The following is a 21082-nucleotide window of genomic DNA, read 5'->3' as shown; positions in this document are numbered from 1 at the left end:
AGTGGAACTGGCTAGGGGACTGCTTTGTTCTTTGATAACTTTCTCCCAGCCAATGGAGGATGGGAGGCTTGAGTGGAGGCTAGGGAGGGTACCACCTATTTTTGTTAGTCTTGGGCCCCACAATTCCTGATGGCAGCCCTAGCGGGAGGGGAGAGTTAGTGTAAGTTGAGATAGGGGGAGGGTTAGGTTTAGTATACTTACCTAATCCTGTGGGATTCTGACTGATGGGATGCCGCTGTTGGTATTCTGACGCCGACATCCCGATCGCCAACATCCCATACCAAACCCACAGCATTTATACCACATTTACATTTGGTAAAGTGCATGGATTCCCATATATGCAATATGGCTGTTCTAAGTATTATAAAATTAAGTGCATTATATATAAATAACAAAAATGCAGCTATAAAAGCTTATATAAATCTGATCAAAGGAATCTTAAAATAAAATTGCATAATTAAAAATAAAAATGTTTAATACTTTATAAGTCATCACACTGCAAACTATTTTTATTTTCGAAAAAGAGTTATTAACCTTTGTTTTTTTATGACAGTGTAACCATGGTGAAATACAGGAAAATATATAAGCTGCCATTTAGTTGCCATATGTGAATTTATTTATTTTTTTACCTCTTTTAGAAACTTCTCAATGTTGAACCAATGCACAGCGCAAAATGCAGTTATTAAATCCACAGAGGCATTATCCACCGGTATGTCCTCAGCTGGAGTAGCACTGTGGAAAGTACATAGAATGTTGTTTGCAAGTTTAAACATGTACACCACATGATACATTACAATTAACAGTGGTTATAACATCCAACATCAAGGCTTTGTAGTTTGCATCTTCTGTAGTGAGAACGTTTTTTATATACTGTACTTCGGCTAAGAGCTAGTCTGTATGAAATAGGTAGGTATAGGACAACGCACCATTTCTTTTTACATTTTAATGATATCTTGCTATGATTTCTTATATTTCTTTTGAGTTTAATAAATATTTATCATTTCATTGCCATTATATTCACTTTATGCTTCTTTTTTTTACTTAACAGGGCATTTGATGATGTATTTTTTTCTTTAGTCTTGTTTAAGCATACATGCAGTGTGATCAATGATCAAATTGATATTCAAACCCTTATTGACGTTTACATTGTAAGGACCTCTACCAATTACAGCATGAATTGTGTACAAGGACCAGATAAAGCAGAAGCACATATTGAGTTGACTATTGTTAGCTGTGTTTAGGCAAACCTATTAAAGGTTATTTGTGTGTGGTGAAAAAAAAACAGACAATTACATGGCAGTCTCCTTACCAGACTGGTGAGTGTACTGTATATGATTTTAACTGCATATAAGTTGTGTCTGAAGGATACAGTAGATGCTTTCTATGACTGCATGAAGATCATTGTTTAGGAGCTTCATGTGTTCTACCCTTTAGGCCAGAATAGGTGGGAGATACTGTATGTGAAAGAAACACTGGGAAACTAATTGACCGTACATATGTACAGCTCCTCCCACACTCCAAAAATATACTGGTAGCTTAATTGGCTCCCAACAAAATTAACCCTTGTGTGTAGATGTGGGTGTGACGTGAACATGTGGTAGGGAACATAGATTGTAAGCTGCACTGGGGCAGGGACTGATGTAAATGGCCAACTATTCTCTGTAAAGCGCTGCGGAATATGTGTGCTCCATAGAAATAACTGGTAATAATAATAATAATAATAATAATAATAATAATAATAATAATACAGCTAAAAAACCTGCCCTTGGCACAGGAGATTCACAGAGCACATATCATATAGGGGCCTATTCATCAACACTAAAATAACGGTTTTAAGGACAGTTTATTAATTACTGTTATTTTAGTATTCATTAACACACTTAACACGGGAGATATCCCTGATATCTCCTGGTTAAGTCCGCCTGCGTTAATTTCCACACTCTGCATACATTAGTATGTAAAAATTAAGCTATTACTACACGCCACTCTCAGGTGGCGTATAGCGGGATACACTTACCTGCTTTCAGCTGGGCAGGTCCTCTTTCCGCTCGCTCCGTCACTCCTGGTCCCTCAGGCTCCGGCTGTGTGTTCTCCCCGCCGCAATGCTGCTGCCGGGCAGCGTCTCCTCTCTGTTCCCCAATTGCACTAGTAAGTGCTTCTTCAATTAACTGTTTATTATAAACAGTTAAATAAATAAGCACTTAAAAGTGTCATTGGGAAACAGAGGAAAGGGGAGACGCTGCCCGGCAGCAGCAGCAGCATTGCGGCGGGGAGAACATAATAAAGTTATATTTAAAAAAAATAATATATAGAGCTCCCTCTGCCTTGCCGTCCTTGTAGCCGCTGAGGCCAGGTGGGTGGCCTGACTGGTGAGTGGGTGGTGGTGGTAGTGGGGGGGGGGTGCGGGGACATAGAATTTTATGTTCAGTTACCGCAGCTGTAATCAGTGCTGCGCATGCGCTGCTTCTGTGAATGTAATGGCACATGCGCAGCACTGATTACAGCTACGCTATGGTAGGACTAGGCAGGGAAAAGTATCTATTTTCCAAAGAGCTCTCATCACAAAAATAACAGCTTTTCGTAATAGATACATATGGAGAGGAGGAATAATTAATTCCTCCGGTAATTAGGTAGAACTCCATGCGAGTTCTAAACCTAATTACCTCCAAGGATATTTTAGTTATGATGAATAGACCCCTTAGTCTGATTAAGCTGCAAGTTTAAAGAAACAGGGAAAACTTCTCAGACTCAGTATAACAATAAATTGCAAACCTGCGCGGACTGCATATATATGTGTGTGTTCCAGATTTATCTTTTATGTATTTAAAAAGTCAGGGAATTTTAGTGTTTTATTGGAAAACGTTCTTTCCACTTTGTTCAGCTCAAGACAAACCTGATTTCAGGGTCTCTAGAGTGAATGGTTGAGAGTGGGCAGATATCAGTTGATTAAGGCCATTTCTAATCTTCTGGCCACAAAATCATGTAACATTGTGATTAACAAGAAGAAATAAAAGGTGGAACATCTTTATTATTGAACCTCAGAGCCTGGGGGAAACATTAAAGTTAAATCTGAGAGAAAGAAACTTCTGGCCTTTCAATTAAGAAAATCTTCTGCTTGTGTCATTGTTTTGTGTGCACTGGACACTAAGTCCTTCTAAAATATAAGGGAAACTTTATTTTTGTTATTTTTTTTTCATTTGTAAACTGTTCATTAAAACAATCTGATGGCTAGTTGTCCCACGTTTCTGTACTTTGCCTATGTTATTGACTTCTTAATTAAATATGACCCATCTACTCCAATATAATGACTTTCCCTACCTAAATAAATCTTTACTCTGGTAATGACATTTAATATATTTAAATTTAGAATGTATTAAAAGCCATATTTAAGAATAACATGTCTAATAAAATATCTTCTATTTAACTATTCATATTTTAAGCATTCTCAGAGTTATATTTTATAAAGTTCAGTTATGTCCATCTCTGACCATATCTCACTATGAGCTACTGGTCAGGAAGTTAAAAGGTAAATATTGATTCAGTGAGAAACTGGATTATTGCTTTCACTCTGCATTGATTATGCCCTCCCAAGTTGTGACAAATGACTTGTAGTAGTATTAGGGGCTTTGATTTCCACTCACTGGACTAACCTTTACGTAATAAGAGTGTAGAATAACGACACGCAATAGAGGGAACCATTTTGAGGGTTGAAAAAATATTTAATAAAGGAAAACAAATGCATAAAGCAACTCATATTATCAAAACTACCACCATTCTCTCATTCTAGCTGGATAATAAACAAAGCAGACAGATTATTGACACATTTCAGACTTTGTGGCCAATATGCCAAGTAAATAAGCAAGAAGATACAGGTTGTGTCTCCCATATCCAAATGTTCAGAAATACAGAATATTCCGAAATACGGAATTTTTTTAGCATGACGGAGATAATGAAACCTCTGATTTTTGATGGTACAGTGTACACAAACTTTGTTTAAGGCACAAAATTATTAAAAATTCTCTCGCTCTGGGGCTCGCTACAAGCGGGGCGGCTGTTGATGTTGATCGACAGCTCGTCCCGTTTTGTAGGCTGGAAGGGGGGGTGGCTGTACAAATGGAGGCATTCCCGAAGGAATGCCTGCCGTTTGGGGACAGCCCTACTGACATCACGAGTGATGTCAGTAGTGAGCTTCCAGCTCTATTAGAGCCGGAAGCCCACTGGGGCTTGCGGCAGACGAGACCCTAAAACAAGGGTTTCATCGTAAGCCAGATGGTCACGATGGTCGCGATGGTCGCGACCATCACCTGGGAGCTCGCAAAAGCTGTGGGTTGTCTGAATCAGGGCCATGGTCCCAATAGATTCATCTTTAGATGGTGTTAGGCTGGGTACACACCTAAAGATTTTCTGTCCAACAATCCAACTAGCTGGTTGGTTGGAATGAAAATCTGGGAAGGTATGAAAGCAAATGACAATCGTCAATTTGCTCTCAAATGCCGGAAAATGGACAAAACTGTTGTTTGAACTAATTGTTTAGATCAAACATTTAACAGACTTGTCTGAACGTCCATTTTCATCTGTTTTCTGGCATTTAGGAGCAAATTGCTGATCATCATTTACTCCCATACGTTACCAGATTTTCATTCCAACCAATCAACTAGTTGGGTGGTTGGACAGAAAATCTTTAGGTGTGTACCCCTTGTAACATATGAGCTACACATGGCAAAGTTTTTCCCCAATAATTTCCTAATGCAAATGTCCAGTCCAGTGACCACATATGCGCAGTAGCACGACCATAGTCTAAAACCCGAAGTAAAGTGATCACATTAGTGATCACTTTACTACTTACACATCGCAGGGACGGATTCCCTTAATTTTGATTTGCTAATATATGCAGCAATAAGAAATTATAATTACAAGCAACAATTGCCAAATGTTAGTAAATATACCCCTTTGTCATTTACTGTACTGTACCTAAAACAACAGTCTTCTAAAATGGAAAATTATTTTTAAAATAATCTTACTGAAATGTTACATTTGAAAGTCCATCTGATTTCTTAGCCTCCTCTATTTGGGCTTAACTAATGTCTGTTCCCAAAACCATTTCAAAGTAAGGAGCCAGAATTCTTGTGCCTTGTCCTGACCCACAGCCAACATCCACAGCAATCCCATATGGTTTTGTCAACTAAGAAAGGAGAAGACATTTTAATTTAAAATAGCAAACTAGTTTATTGGTTCTGGCATATGCCGGGTCACTTCAATCTCCAACCCCCCACTCTGCCCAGTCCTGCCCAACACTGTTTGGCCACACCTCCTCTCTTCTGCTTTCTGTTTACAACAATAAAACTGCATACATTTTTAAGAACTTTGTAAGTTAAATCCATTTAAAAGAACAACCTTACTTTATCTCTGTTCCTGCTGTTGAGCAAAATTAATTACTTAACAAAGATGAATTGTGATCTGTATATGAAATAAAATAACAAAAACATAGAATTGGCAAGCCAAATTTGCTCCCAAATGCTGGGAAACGGATTAATATAGATAAGGATTTGATCAATTTGTCTGAAGGACCTGATTTGTCAGTTTTCTGGCATTTAGGAGCAAATGGATGGATGGCCTTATGTGGCCAGCTTTATATTTGTGAGTGGTGTGTGCTGCTTTCTCAGTGCCGGAGATTCATGTAATTGTGCATATCATCCATTTCTAAATGGGCGGCAACAGTGCATTTAGGGGCATATTTATTACAATCCTTATCTCAAATATAATTAGGATGTGATAATATTGCCAAAATTTGCAATGCAATATTTCAATACATCACAAGGATGTATCAAATATCATATGCAGGAACAGAGTTTGCAAGAAATCTCTGTCCCAGCAAATCTTTTCAATGCACCTCACAGAGTAATTTTTGCACAAAAATCTCTGAGAGTGTGACTGCGCTTGTACCCCCAGGTAAACTCCCCTATGCGATCTTTCCCACCCCGAGCCCCCCCACACCACTCCAGCTAATACTTCCCTACCGGGTGATTGGTGTTTTCCTCCATGACCCTGGTCAGCTCAATGCTCATGCTCCATAAACCCAGTCAGCTGCTGTGTGCTGAAAACTGGCATCTCAGTACAGAACAGCTGACTGAGGTCAAGCACTAGGAATCCAGCGATCAGCACCTGGAGTTATGGAGGCACTCACTGGTCACCAGCCCCAGACACACAGGCTAATCACAGAAGCTTGCTTTGGGCTCTGCTTTCCCTGTAAGTTTTTAATCATAAGTCAAACATTTAGAGATACATATTTCTCATAATACACATGAAAAAAAAAAAATATATATATGTATATATATATATATATATATATATATATATATATTCGGCTTGTCAATTATCACTGATACTTTTGGATATTTCAGTGGAACTTTAACTGGACCAGTCAGTATATTATTGGAGCCAATTATTTATCCAATCCATCAGTGTAAATAAAGTCATGTGTGCACACACAAGAGATCTCTTAAACAGTGTTCTTAGTATGTAATATTGTTGCATTACTATTTTTAAATTATATATATATATATATATATATATATATTTTTTTTTTTTATGTGTATTATGAGAAATATGTATCTCTAAATGTTTGACTTATGATTAAAAACTTATACATTTTATATTTAATGGAACCATGACTGTTATATGTATTTGTGTGTGTTCTGCCATCTCACAGTACAGAGTTTTGTATTAGCGCAGTCTGTAGTTTAATAGAATCTTTGGAGTTTGTCAGACTTTGTGGGTTTTTGTTTGTCCACCCACCTCTTGAGGATTGACCACAAGTTCTTAATGGGATTAAGGTCTGGGAAGTTTCCTGGCCATGGACCCACAATTTCAATGTTTTGTCCCCCGAGCCACTTAGTTATCACTTTTGCCTTATGGCAGGCACACCCTAGCTCTTTATAATGAGATGTGCTACCTAGCTGAGACTTAATACTGCTAAACTATTTGACATGAGCCCCCATAGTTTTAGGGACTTACCCGATGAGGTTAACTTGACGCTGGTGGGTAAGCTCATAATTTTGGCCAAATTTATGCCAAAAACCTTGCAAGTTATGTATAATTCTTCATGGTTGTATGGTGCATCTGGTCTCTTTTTTTTCTATGTTGTAGTATTAAGTCTCAGCTAGGTAGCACATTCCATTATAAAGAGCTAGAGTATGCAGTCCTGGCCCCCTTCCCCTAAACTATTTAATAAATTACGTGTATGTTTGAATACACACATAAAGGCAGAGACGCCTTCAATCTGGTCTAGCACCACACCCACCTGCCTCTGATGTTTTTAATTAGGGACCCATCATTTTGTTACATTTTCACACATTTATTCTTCATTTTTCTAACACTTTCAACACTAAGCAGCCACTTTCACTTACCTAACACTTCAACACTTCTCTGCTATTTGTTATTTTATTGTGTGTGGTTCCCAGGGGTGGTTTGGCTGGGATGGTTTGGGGGTGCCCCACACCCCAGATGTGAACCTCCATAGTGTTAGAGACTTACCTGATAAGGTTACCTTGACACTGGTGGGTTAGCTCATAATTTTGGCCGGATTTATGCCAAAAACATCGCATACTATGTATAATTATTAATGGTTGTACAGTCCAGGCCCCCTTACTAAAATCACTCACAATTTTGCCTAAGAACACAGCCATGAATAAAGAATGGTAGCAAAACATCTTCCAAGAGCAACTTCTCCCAACCATCCAAGAGCAGTTTGTTGATGAACAATGCCTTTTCCAGCATGACGGAGCACCTTGCCATAAGGAAAATGTGATAACTAAGTGGATTGGGGAACAAAACATCAACATTTTTGGGCCATGGATAGGAAACTCCCAAGACCTTAATCCCATTGAGAACTTGTGGTCAATCCTCAAGAGGTGGGTGGACAAATGAAAACCCACAAATGCTGACAAACTCCAAGCATTGATTAGGCAAGAATGGGTGGCCATCAGTCAGTATGTGGCCCAGAAGGTGATTGATAGCAGGCCAGGGCGAATTGCAGAGGTCTTGAAAAAGAAGGGTCAACACTGCAAATATTGACTCTTTGCATAAACTTAATGTAATTGTTAATAAAAGCCTTTGACACTTATGATATACTTGTAAATTTACTTCAGTATACCATAGTAACATCTGACAAAAAGGTCTAAAAACACTGAAGCAGCAAAAAACTTTGTGAAAACCAATACATGTGTCATTCTTAAAACTATTGGCCATGGCTGTAGTCGCCACCGTCGCTGCATCCAACTCAAAAAAAGACCCATTGTGTCCAAATTTATACACAGAAAGGAGTCACTTTTGTACATATGATTTGCCCATCATAAATCAGCATGAATCTGCACACATTCATTAAATAAAATTGTATTTGCATTTCTAAGCCACTTGTTACTACTGTAATATATTCATGTCACAAAAAACATCTGCAAATTACAATTTTGATTGAAACATTCCTTACTTTTTCCCCCAAATAGTTGAAGATCATGTCTTGCACTTCTTGTGGTGGTAGAAACCTGTATTTTTGATAGCAGGATGCATGTTCTTTCCCTTCAAATAGTTGTGTGGTCATTTTGAAATCAGTTAAATTAAAACCTAAAATAATTTTTAAAAAGTTAAAGCCTATAGATTATAGTCAATACAGTTTTTGTAATACCTGTGCTGAAAGTGCATATATTCTACAGCAGCCTTCAAGATTTTGTGTGGATTCTTCAAACAATGGTCTTAATTCCAATAAATATAATCCACAAATGTGTTAAAAATCCACATGCTGATGGGCACGCATGCATGCCTACTCTCCTGGTAACCCCACGCACCCCCGGTAGAGAAGGCATTTCTCCCACATTCCTGACTAATTCCTAGTGAAGTGGCCAGAATGGGGAGAATTTCTGCAGCAATCGCGGTTCTCTGTGTAGGGGGCGGGGCTTAATTCCATGGTTCTACATTAATTTATATAATTTGTCCCCTCCCCCTATTTAAATTTGAGCCAATTGCAGCAATTTACTGCAAGGGGCGGGGCTTAATGAAGTGCATAATCAGGCCCCATCCCCGTCACCACCCTCCTGCTTCTCCGCTTTGAGCTTCTCCCGGGGAGAGAAAAACAAAGGTAAGCAAGTATGTGTTGGCTAATTAGTATCCTAAAAGCTGGCAGCTGCAGCCTGCAAAACAGTCCCTGCATAATGGGTAGAGAGTGATAAGCACCTGGGATGTGCAAAATAAACAGGGCACTGTAAATAACTATATTCTACAAGCCTGTTTCCTTAAGGCTAATTACATTACAGTGAAGCCTGCAGGTGATACAATAAAGTAAATAACATCATAGAAAGCTGGAGTTGTGAGGGTTCTCTTTACCGAAATAAGAACATACCCAAACTTAATCAAGTCCCAGTTCAGAATCACTTTGGGGTCCAGAGTAGAACAGAGTCCTGACTCACGTGTTTTATATTTCATTTAAGTCCTACCTTCGTGCTGTTATGTTTTGAGGTGGTCAAAATTGACTGGGAATGACTGGAAATTAAAGTTATGATGTTAATAATATTATAGCAACAAAAACAGGTCCAAATTAAATAATTTTAACTTTTTTAATAAATATTTAAAGTAGGGGTGAACGGGTTCGGTTTTACTCGGATTTACTCAGATCTTTAAACGGCATTTTATTGGCTATCGCCTATCATTTGTTTTGGATAGCCAATATAATAAATCCGAATTTGCGGTGAAGTGGCGATAAGAACTAAGTAATTCTGAGTAAAACCGAGCCTGCACTTCCCTAATTTAAAGTAGAGATGTGCGCCGACCCCTGTATTTTGGTGTTGGTTCTAATTCATCGTTGGGTTTGGTTTTGGAACTGTATTTTTTCCAAAAATTGGATAAAACAGATAAAATTCCATAATTTGGGCCTGCTTTTGTTCCTAAAGTATTATTAACCTGAATAACATTAATTTCCAGTCATATCCAGTTAATTTGACCACCTTACAGCTCTCAATATTGTTTTCACTAGTTCATCAATATAGGCCAAAAGCTGTGGTGAGCTGGCTGGCTAAACTAAACGACAGAACAGCGGCACAACACACAGAAGTTTAAAATAATATAGGACATCTATGAAACATTGCCACACTGCAGTGGCAGACAGGATGGTAGTTTAATAAACTATAAAATGTTTGTTGTCTACGCAAAAAGACACAATGCTCCAAATGGCGAATAATGCAAAGAAAAGAGTTGCGAGATGAAATTGTGCTTGGGCCCTCTCACCCACCTTTATGTTATATATTAAACTGGACATTCAAAGTTTAACAACTCAAATACTTCAGCGACAGGACTGCCACTTGTGGCTGAAGTGATTGGCTTGTTTGGGCCCCCACAAAACAAGCTACCAATAGGCAGCTAGCATCGCTGGCAATGATCTCCATGTACAAACTGGCTCTACAGAGGCAAGATATCATCACCATTATAATCCTGATCCTCATCAGTGTGTACATCATCTTCACACAATATTAATTTGTCCCCGCTGAAATGAACCATTATAGGTGCCTCTTTACTTGGACGTAATTGCAGGTAAAGGTCTTCCTCATGGAATTTATAGTTCATTTTGATGAACATAATATTTTCCACATTTTGAGGAAGTAGCTTCCTATGCCAATCACTGACAATGTACCTGGCTGCGCTGGAAACTCTTTTTGAGTACATACTGGAGGGTAGGCAGCTTAAGCAAAGTCAGTTTGTGCAAGGGCCTCCAAACTGCCTTTTTTTCCTGTCAGTAGTCAAACGGACTGTCTGACATGCCTAATTGTATGCTCTCATTAAAATAATCCTCAACCATTCTATGAATGGTGACTGTATTAGATGGAGTCACGGTAGAGGTGTCACTAATTTTAGGCAATACTTTTAGACCCGATCATATATCAAACTGTTGTGTTGACTCATCTGCATCACCAGTGGTTCTCTTAGGAAAGCTGAGTTTATTCCTAGCAGCTGCAGTTTCCGGAGAAACTAAAGGAAGAGACGTCACCGTGTCATGTGCCGCTTGAGCTGACAACTTGCTCGCCAAGAGATTTGCAGGTCTGTGTCCATTGGAAAGAAAGACATGATGTATGACTTAAACCTAGGATCAAGCACGGTCACCAAAATGTATTGATTTTAAGATGCTGATAACTCTTGGATCCTGGCAAAACTACTTGATCTACAATTCTGATATACTTAGCGTCTGAACTGATTTCACAGGTGATAACTTTGAAAGGTTTCAGCACTTAGCACAACACAGAAAGAATTCTCCACTGCACTGGCATAAGGTACATTCTCCCTATGTTATGCTTTGTGTAGGTGTATGGCATATTGGCAATTTTATGTTTTTCTATATGAAACTTTCCCTTTATTAAAGGTGTTTTTTCTATACCTTTTCTACCCTCATCATCGGCTTTAGTAGATGACGGTGAAGCAATATCATCACGATGACTGGTGGTGGCAACAGCTGCAGCGCTAGTTCTTGTTTGCTGCTCCTGCTGTTCAATTGATTGATTGTCGTGTTCCATATCAACGCCTGTTTTTTATCACACAAACATATTTCTTTTTAACAAAAACAAATGTGCCCACCGACTGCAACACACTGCGCAGATAGTATAAGCGGTGGCTCTTAACTTAAAGACCGCTACTGACTGTTATGTGTAACAAACACAGTATCACGGCCTAAAGTTTTTAGCACAAGTTTTGAAAAAAAAATTGCCCACTGACTGCAACACATTGACCAGATAGTATAAGCGGTGATCCTTGACCTACTGGCCATTACTGACCATTATATACTGTATCACAGACACAGTATCACAGCCTGATTTTCTTATCACTAAAAAAATTATATATTTTTTTTTTACAAAAAAAATCTGCCCATCGACTGCATTACAATGCGCAGTGGCCCTTGACCTACTGGCCATTACTAACTATCATATATCACAGACACAGTATCAGCGCCTTGATTTTTATCACTAAACAAAACTATATTTTTTACAAAAAAAAATGTGCACACCGACTGAGACACACTGTGTGATGGTCCTTGACATACTGATCATTACCGGCTGTTATATATCATAGACACAGTATCACGGCCTAAAGTTTTTACCATAAAAAAATGTATTTATTTTTTTTACAAAAAAAAACAACATACCCACCGACTGTGACAAACTGCGCAGATAAGATAAGCAGTGGTCCTTGACCTACTGGCCGCTATTGACTGTTATATATCATAGACACAGTATCAAGGCCTACATTTTTATCTCTAAAAAAAAATTTTTTTTTACAAAAAAAAAACGTGCCCGCTGACTGCAACACCTGCATGGTGGCCCTTGACTTACTGGCCATTACTGACTGTTATATATCACAGGCACAGTGTCAAGGCCTGAAGTATTTAGCACAAAAATATTATTATTGTTTAAATAAGAAATTGTGACCAATGACTGTGACACATTGCGTAGATAGTATAAGTGGTGGCCCTTAACCTACTGACTGTTACTGACTGTTATAGATTACAGACACAGTAGCACAGTCTAAAGTTTTTAGAACAAAAAAATATTTTTTTAACAAAAAAAACATGCCTACTGACTGGGACACACTGCACTTATAGAAAACATGTTGGTCCTTGACCCACTGACCATTATTGACTATTATATATCAGAGACAGTATCACGGGCTCAATTTTTTATCAAAAAATATATATACATATTTTTTTTTTCCTTCTAGCTGTTATCGACTGTTATAAATCATGGAAACAGTATCACGGCCTGAAGTTTTTAGCACAAAAAATTTATTTTTGTAAAAATAAAGGTGCCCACCAACCGCGACACATTGCACAGATAGCATAAGCTTTGATCCTTGACCTACTGTCCCTTACTGACTGTTATATATCACAGACACAGTATCACAGCCTGAATTTTTTATCACAAAAAATATATTTTTTTTAACAAAAAAAAAAACATACCCACTGACTATGACACAATGCAGAAATAGTATAAGCAGTGGTCCTTAACCTACTGACCATTATTGACTGTTATATATCACAGACACAGTATGTGCACACCGGCTGCGACACACTGCGTGGTGGCCCTTAACCAACTTACCGTTACTGTTATATATCACAGACAACAGTATCACGGCCTGAAGTTTTAAGCTACACACAAGTAATATTATATTCAATGATATTCTTGCGCTATAAAAATAAACAATGATTTGCTGACTGCCTTTTGAAAAAACTAGCTCAGTCAGTTTTACCTAGGGGACTGTCACTGTGGCACTGCCCATCAAAGACTAAACCTGTACTACTCCTGACTCTCACTGTCACTAACTGTCACTTACTAGCTAAGCTAAGCTAACTAGCCTACCCCCCTTCCTCTCCTGCAGTTCTGTGACAAATGATGCTGAATCACCATGGGAGGGACTTATATTGGATCCAAAACACGCAAGATGCAACGCCAGGAAGATGATGTTGCACCTCGTTTTTTAATCCAAACTTTGTGCAGAGATCGATGCAGCTGCTCAGATCTCCTCAGATCTGGTAACTACAGGTGGGTTCAGTTTCCAGGTAGTCGAATTTGCTCATCTCTAATTTAAAGTAAACCAAAACCGAATCCAATCCAAAATAATTGAGGGTGGTTTGCCAACCAGAACACGATGATGATTTAGAAACAAAACAAAAATATAGAAGCACTGCAGAGATCACACTGATCTATGCAGTGCTCAGTGGAGTCTATTTAGTAGGGGCACATATGACTGAACTCGCACATGATACAACATGATCTGTATCACCATCGAATCAAAAGAGACTCATGCGAGCCCCTGAGATGCCCATCATGTTTAAATACGGTTAGACATGATTCTTAGTAAATTTACCCCCTACTACTCTCGGAAAATGCCTCAGCAAGTAAGGATTGTGGGAACATGGAGAAGGTACAGGTCTTTGATAAAGTCATAGCAGATGACAAAAATGCATCAGTTGTTTTAAAAAATTTAGAGGATGACAAGGGAATTCCATGTAATTGCATTGCACCTAAGACTGACCACTTTTACACTGCAATGCCAGTGATACAGTAACCTGGAGGATATTCTGTGCTCACTTTAAAGCCTTTATGATTGGTTAGAAAGTATGAAACCCACATAAGCATGTTACTTCTAACCAATCAAAGGGTCCCCTCACAGAGCAAGTTTATTGTCATTCTAAGTAGCTTTTATTTTGCCAAGATAGGATAGTGGTTGCTTACACTGAATGAATAGGACCGTCTTGGAATAGGTGAGCCATAAAGTGGTGAATGAGAGAATGTGTGAGGAAGTGTTAATTTCAATAAAGTTTTTTTTACCAGTGGTCTACAGGTCCCAGCAGACATGTGTTTCTCCAAGTGCAGGCATGCACTAGAAGCAACTAAATTGGATGTGGCAGGGTTTGCTGGGACCAGTAGTTCCTCAGGGAAAAATATTTGTATTCTATTATTACAACAACTCGGATTTTATTACCCACCGCCCCGGGGTGTGGGAAAAGCCCTATTGCTATCAGCATCATGGCTGTTTTTTCCTAGAGGAAGAACTTAATTTTTTTGAGTATCTTTTCTCCCTAGGGAATACAGCCCTGTTCTGAACAACCAAGGGTCAGTTTGGCACTGTGACTGGGGGATACAACACTGCTGGTTTCCCTGCAATGGTAGCACCAGCCCTGGCTGGCAATTCCTAATGCTGGTAGCAGCATTTTCAGGAAGACCCCACACTCTTTGTCCCCCTAATTGTGCCACTACCACTTTTAGGCTAGCAGCAGCAATGCTGGTTGGTCTTTTAAGAAGGTCATGCTTATTTAATTTTTTATATTTATTTATTTATTTATTTTAAACTATAAAGAATACTGCTCACTTTAAATGGATGCAGTTTGTGACTTATTGTAAACATAAAAATACATCCTAAACATGTAGACATGTTGAATGTTGACATTTAGAACATGTCAATATTATGATGTCATAATGAATGTAGACATTCTGCATGTTAACATATCATACTGCACCCACCTCCAGTCACTCTGCTCAGCAGGCTTTCTGGGTTATCGTGGTCGGCAGTCAGAGGCTGTATTAGCAGAGTATAGAAATAACATGATGCTGATTGTTTGGAGACAGCAGTAGAAGCTGTACTGTAGCAGCAGTGAGTACTGGAGACTGCTGGGAGTTCGAGACAACACTGGAATTTGTAGCAGCGGTGAGAACTACAGCCATGGCCAAAAGTTTTGAGAATTACACAAGTAATGTTTTTCACAGTCTGCTGCTTCAGTTTTTATGATGGCAATTTGCATATACTCCAGAATGTCATGAAGAGTATGAATTGCAGATGAATTGCAATTAATTGCAAAGTCCCTCTTTGTCATGACAATTAACTTAATACCAAAAACAACATTTCCACTGCATTTTTCTGCCACAAAAGGACCAGCTGACATTATGTCAGTGATTCTCTTGTTAACACAGGTAAGAGTGATGATGAGTCTGGAGATCACTCTGTCATGCTGATTGAGTTAGAATAACAGACTGGAAGCTTTAAAAGGAGGGTGGAGCTTGAAATCATTGGTCTTCCTCTGTTAACCATGGTTACCTGTAAGAAAACACGTGCAGTCATCATTGCTTTGCACAAAAAGGGCTTCTGAGGCAAGGATATTGCTGCTAGTAAGATTGCACTTAAATCAACCATTTATCGTATCATCAAGAACTTCAAGAAGAGAGGTTTAATAGTTGTGAAGAAGGCTTCAGGGCACCCAAGAATGTCCAACAGGTGCCAGGACTGTTTCCTAAAGTTGATTCAGCTGCAGCATTGGGGCACCACTAGTGAAGAGCTTGCTCAGGAATGGCAGCAGGCTAAGACTTTTGGAGGATGGCCTGGTGTCAAGAAGGGCAGCAAAGGAGCAACTTCTCTCCAGGAAAAACATCAGGGACAGACTGATATTCTGCAAAAGGAACAGGGATTAGACTGCCGAGGAATGGGTAAAGTTATTTTCTCTAATGATTCCTCTTTCAGATTGTTTGGGGCATCTGGAAAAATGCTTGTCCAGAGAAGGAAAGGTGAGCGCTACCATCAGTCATGTGTCATGCCAACAGTAAAGCATCCTGAGACCATTCATGTGTAGGGTTGCTTCTCAGCCAAGGGAGTGGGCTCACTCACAATTTTGCCTAAGCACATAGCCATGAATAAAGAATGGTCCCAAAACATCCTCCAAGAGCAACTTTTTCCAACCAACCAAGAATAGTTTATTGATGAACAATGTATTTTCCAGCATAATAGAGCAAAAGTGATAACTAATTGGCTCGGGGTACAAACCATTGAAATTTTGGGTCCATGGCCAGGAAACTCCCCAGACCCTAATCCCATTGAGAACTTGAGGTTAGTCCTCAAGAGGTGAGTGGACAAACAAACACCCACAAATGCTGACAAACTCCAAGCATTGATTAGGCAAGAATGGGTGGCCATCAGTCAGTATGTGGCCCAGAAGTTGATTGACAGCATACCAGGGTGAATTGAAAAGGTGTTGAAAAAGAAGGGTCAACACTGCAAATATTGACTCTCTACGTAAACTTAATGTAATTGTCAATAAAAGCCTATGACACTTATGAAATGCTTGTAATTTTACTTCAGTATACTATAGTAACATCTGACAAAAAGTTCTAAAAACACTGAAGCAGCTAACTTTGTGAAAACCAATACTTGTGTCATTCTCAAAACTTTTGGCCATGGTTGTAGAAACTGCACTGGGAATTAGAAACAGTGCTCAAAGCTGCAGCAGAGGGGAGTACTGGTGACAGCGCTGGGAGTTGGATACTGGGCTGATAGCTGCAGCAGAGGTGAGTACTGGTGACTGCGCTGGGAGTTGAAGATAGCTCTGATACTATAGCTGCAGCAGCAGTGAATAACAGAACAGGACTGTTAGCTGAGGTATCACTGGTAAACTAAGCAGAGCAGAATTGCAGGACTGAAAGCTGAGATCACACTAGTGAGCTGAATAGAACAGAACTGTAGGGATACAGCCTGGAGCTAACAAATAGACATGGGTTGATGTTGTTCTGGTAAAAGTCAGAACACAGGAGCAACCTTAAATAAGGTGCCCTTATTCCCTATAGGCTGCACTGATCAGGTGACCTAGTTGGTGGAGAAAGCATCATGTGACATTGCCAAGCTGGAGGCGTCCATGCTGAAGAGGAAAAGGAAAGTGTCCAGACGGAACACGATCCACATGGCTGACTGTAAGGACTGGCAATAAATTAAGCTTGTGGTGACCCACCAGATTCTAAATGGCAGCAAAGATGTGTGACACCTATGGAATGAGGCAGCACCAGAGTGCACCTCATCCAACAGGCTGAGCCATTCAGATATTTGGCCAAGCAGCTCAACCTCCAGATGCTCTGTTGGCTCCTGGCTGTGTGCTGGCTCAGTCAGCAGTCAGAGGCTGAGCCATTCAGAGACCTGGCTAAGCGGCTCTTCTTCTAGGCACTTAGTGAGATGGATGTACTGTAGGCACAAACTAGATGTAGGCACAACATGGCATCCTGTAGCACATAATGTGTTTGTGTAACCATGACTTTGCTGCTATCACTTTTAGGCTAGCAGCACAAGTGCGGGTTGGTCTTTTAGGGAGGCAATGCTGTATTTAATTTTTTATATTTGCTTTTTTTAAAACTGTCAAGAACATTGCTGCACTTTAAATGGATGCAGTTTGTGACTTATTGCAAACATAACGTACGTCCTGGAAAAAATGTACTTTGCTGCTTACGAAGAGATGGCTACATATAACATTTGTATACTGTAGGTTTTGTTTTACACACAAATTGCATCCCACTCTGCATAGGCCTCTGTATGAGTGGCCCTATTTCTACAATCACTCATAAAGGTCTGAGTAATAGCTGCAGTCAGTAATGAGATATAGGTGATGTCACAGAGTTTTGACCTACTTTATTGCTAGAATTTGATGTTGGCTCACTTGTAATGAAGTCTAATGGGTGCCTGGTCTTTCCTATAGACCACTGTAAAGAGATTGTGTGATTCACAGCAAGATCAGGTTGTAGCTTCCAGATTCAATATTCTGGGTAAGGTAAATCTAAGCTGACACAGTATCAAAGTGAAGACTGGGGGTTGAGCACAATTGAAGTTGGAAAAATGCCATGGGTCAGGAAGGGTAATACAGGTAGAGGGTCAGAAAGCTAGCCAAGATCAGGATAAGATCAGGACAAGAAGTATAGTGGATCAGGAATAAATAAATATAACTGTAACTAGGGGTGTGTGACCGTTTCCGCTGCAGAGAGCGCAGGGCTCTGTGGGTGTGAGTGGCACCATCTGTGCCCCACAGCCCTTGTTTCTGGCCAGCAGTGTGCATGGAATGGAACACCGCAGTTGGTTTTGCTGCGGCAGTGCTACTCTTAGTACCCTGCCATGTATACAGCTGCCCATAGCGTATTCAAATGGTCCAGGCACTGTGCACTTCTAGGATGCTGTTAAGCCCTGTTATGGCCCTAGATAGCATAGCTGCTCCAGGAAAAGGGGCGTATTGAGAGGAGGGGACCATGTGTAGTCCCCATTCTGGCACCATCCTCTCTAGCCAGCAGCACAACTGTTTTCTGTGCATATGCAGGTCTCTGAGAAAATGGCCACAGTGCCATGTGACCAGTGATTTGTGCAGCCTAGGGGCCCATGTTTATAGCACACCATGCACCAATTATAGATACGCTACTGTCCAGCAATAGCCAGAAATAAAAGAGCACAGTAATGGGTAGACAATGAATAAATCACTAGTTGGACACAAATTCAGAATATCTATTAATTTGAAATCATTTTACACAGGGAAATGTCAGAAGGCATAAAACCAATGTATGGCCAGACATCTGAGGTAAAAAAGAGGGGAGAGAGGTGCACACTTGTACAGCAGCAGGGCCGAGCTCATAAGTACAGTAACATATCCAAACGGACCTGTTATACACAAGAGCTTATTCCCCAGGCATAGTACAGTAAGTTTAAGGAAAGAATAAAACTGCTAAAGATGCTCAACTAGGATATGCAAAGCACTGAGAATGAAAGACAATCTGTTATATTAAGATGAGATTAAAGTATGATCCATTTTCCTTAATGAAATAATGAGATACCCCAGAGTGTAGGAGACTTTGGATGGATTGTCTCAGGGAGATATTTGCAACACCTCATTATAATTTTACTGTACAGGAATTGCAAAGTAGGCTAATTTTGTGTGTCAACATTTTATTACCTGTATCCAATTAATTTTTGTTACCAGTATCCAATTTCACTTTCATAGGTACTAATAGTACTTTATTTCTGAAGAACTTTTTCCAATTAAAATGGTGATAAAAAATACACAATCCGGAGTCATGGACATTAGGTCAATTGAAATATGAAACATACTCTGTTTATTAGTTATGCGCTTGCCAGTTGCAAAAAGTCCCTTTTGCACTTATTGGACCTCAGCTCGTTATACAGCCCCAGATATGACAAATATATTTTAAAGTGGTCCTTGGTGATATTTAAAATGAACTGTAGAAAACAAAGATTACAAACTCCCACATTTTTAAATCATATACACTTTAGGGTTTCTCACATCCATCTTACCTTCTACAACTCTCACCAGCTTCAAACATTTACTCAAAACACAAATTTTCCACACCCTCCAACATGACCCCTAGCACCAGGCACAGAATTTTCTGCTCCTGGATTTTCCACGTAATTTATGATTTCAGTCACATGTGTTTATAACACTCTTCTCATCAATTTATTAGTTTAACACTGGTGACTGCAATTTGTAAGTTCATAGGTAAGTCCAGAAACAGAGCATCTTGGATAGAAGGAGTCAAGTAGGAGCGTCTAATATTCATCAAAGCCTACCAAGCCTGGACTGACCATCTGTCACTACTGGAAAATCTGATGGGCCAGCCCATTTGGCAGCTGTGCCTACCGGGGATCCAGTCAGGATGTCGGCATTCAGGATGTCTGCAATCAAAAAGTCAACACCATAATGTTGACATGTTTTTACTGTTAACAGTTAGGATGCCTACACGTTTTTAATTATGACAGATAGCATGTCTATATCCACAAAGTCGACACCGACATAATGTCGACATGTTCCAAATTTCACCATTTTGAATGTGGACAATAACAACATCTTCACATCCAATTAGGGATCGGATGCAATTATTTTTAGGCAACAATTAGATTTATGGAAGGGCTACATTAGGGTTAGGTTAAGGTTAGTTTTAGGCTAAATTGTAGTAATGACATTCTGACTGTCGGCATTCTGAAAATTTCTCAGTGTCAACATTGTGAATTATAACATGTCTTTTGTCGACATACTGAACATGAAGACATGCTACATGTTGACATTCAGAACATGTTAATATTATGTGTCATAATGAATGTCAACATTCTGCATGTTAACATACTGTATCACACCACACCCACCTCCCGGCACTCTGCTCGGCAGGCTTTCTGACCTGGTCAGCAGTCAGATGCTGAGTTGATTAGAGGCTTGGCCAGCAGCTCTACTTCCTAAGCCATTTGGAGGCCTGGCCCAGTGGCTCTGCTTTCCGGTGCTCTGCTTAGTAAGGTGGATGTATACATTACATGACATCATGTAGCATATAATGGGGACACTGGAAGCTGCTTGAGCCAAGAAATGGATGCCAGGAGCAAGACATAACTTCTTTCTACAGACCCGGAAGCTGAGTCGGCATGGACACATGTGCACAACATCTAGAGTGTTACTGTCATGCAGAAGCTCTACAATCAATGGACACAAGGGAAGACCATCCCCACAACAATTACCAGTAAGTGGGATCATACAGGGTGGGATGCTACCATAAGTACAGCTTCTGCACACTGGTGTTTGTTCAAAGACATTTGCTCAAACACCACAACAGTGACTGCTTGTCACCCCATTAGTGTCCACAAGTCAAATGGTGATCACCAGTCACCTCAATAGTGACCACTAGTCACAACAGTGGGATATAGCCTAAGCTATACTAACAAGTTTCCTAAAGAATTACCCTACTCCTCACACCATTGGGAA

At 39.7% G+C, this 21082-nt stretch overlaps 1 pseudogene; it reads right to left on the bottom strand.

Moving 5' to 3' along the window:
* Positions 1-8596, bottom strand: part of LOC148476862 (putative methyltransferase DDB_G0268948) — an 86164-nt pseudogene extending 77568 nt beyond the window's left edge.
* Positions 8597-21082: the final 12486 nt, after the last annotated feature.

The sequence above is a fragment of the Taudactylus pleione genome, unplaced genomic scaffold (genome assembly GCF_031769625.1).
Source record: "Taudactylus pleione unplaced genomic scaffold, aTauple2 ptg000763l, whole genome shotgun sequence".
NCBI classification, from domain to species: domain Eukaryota; kingdom Metazoa; phylum Chordata; class Amphibia; order Anura; family Myobatrachidae; genus Taudactylus; species Taudactylus pleione.
The sequence above is the reverse complement of the archived record's forward strand: the minus strand, read 5'-3'. Positions and strand labels throughout refer to the sequence as shown.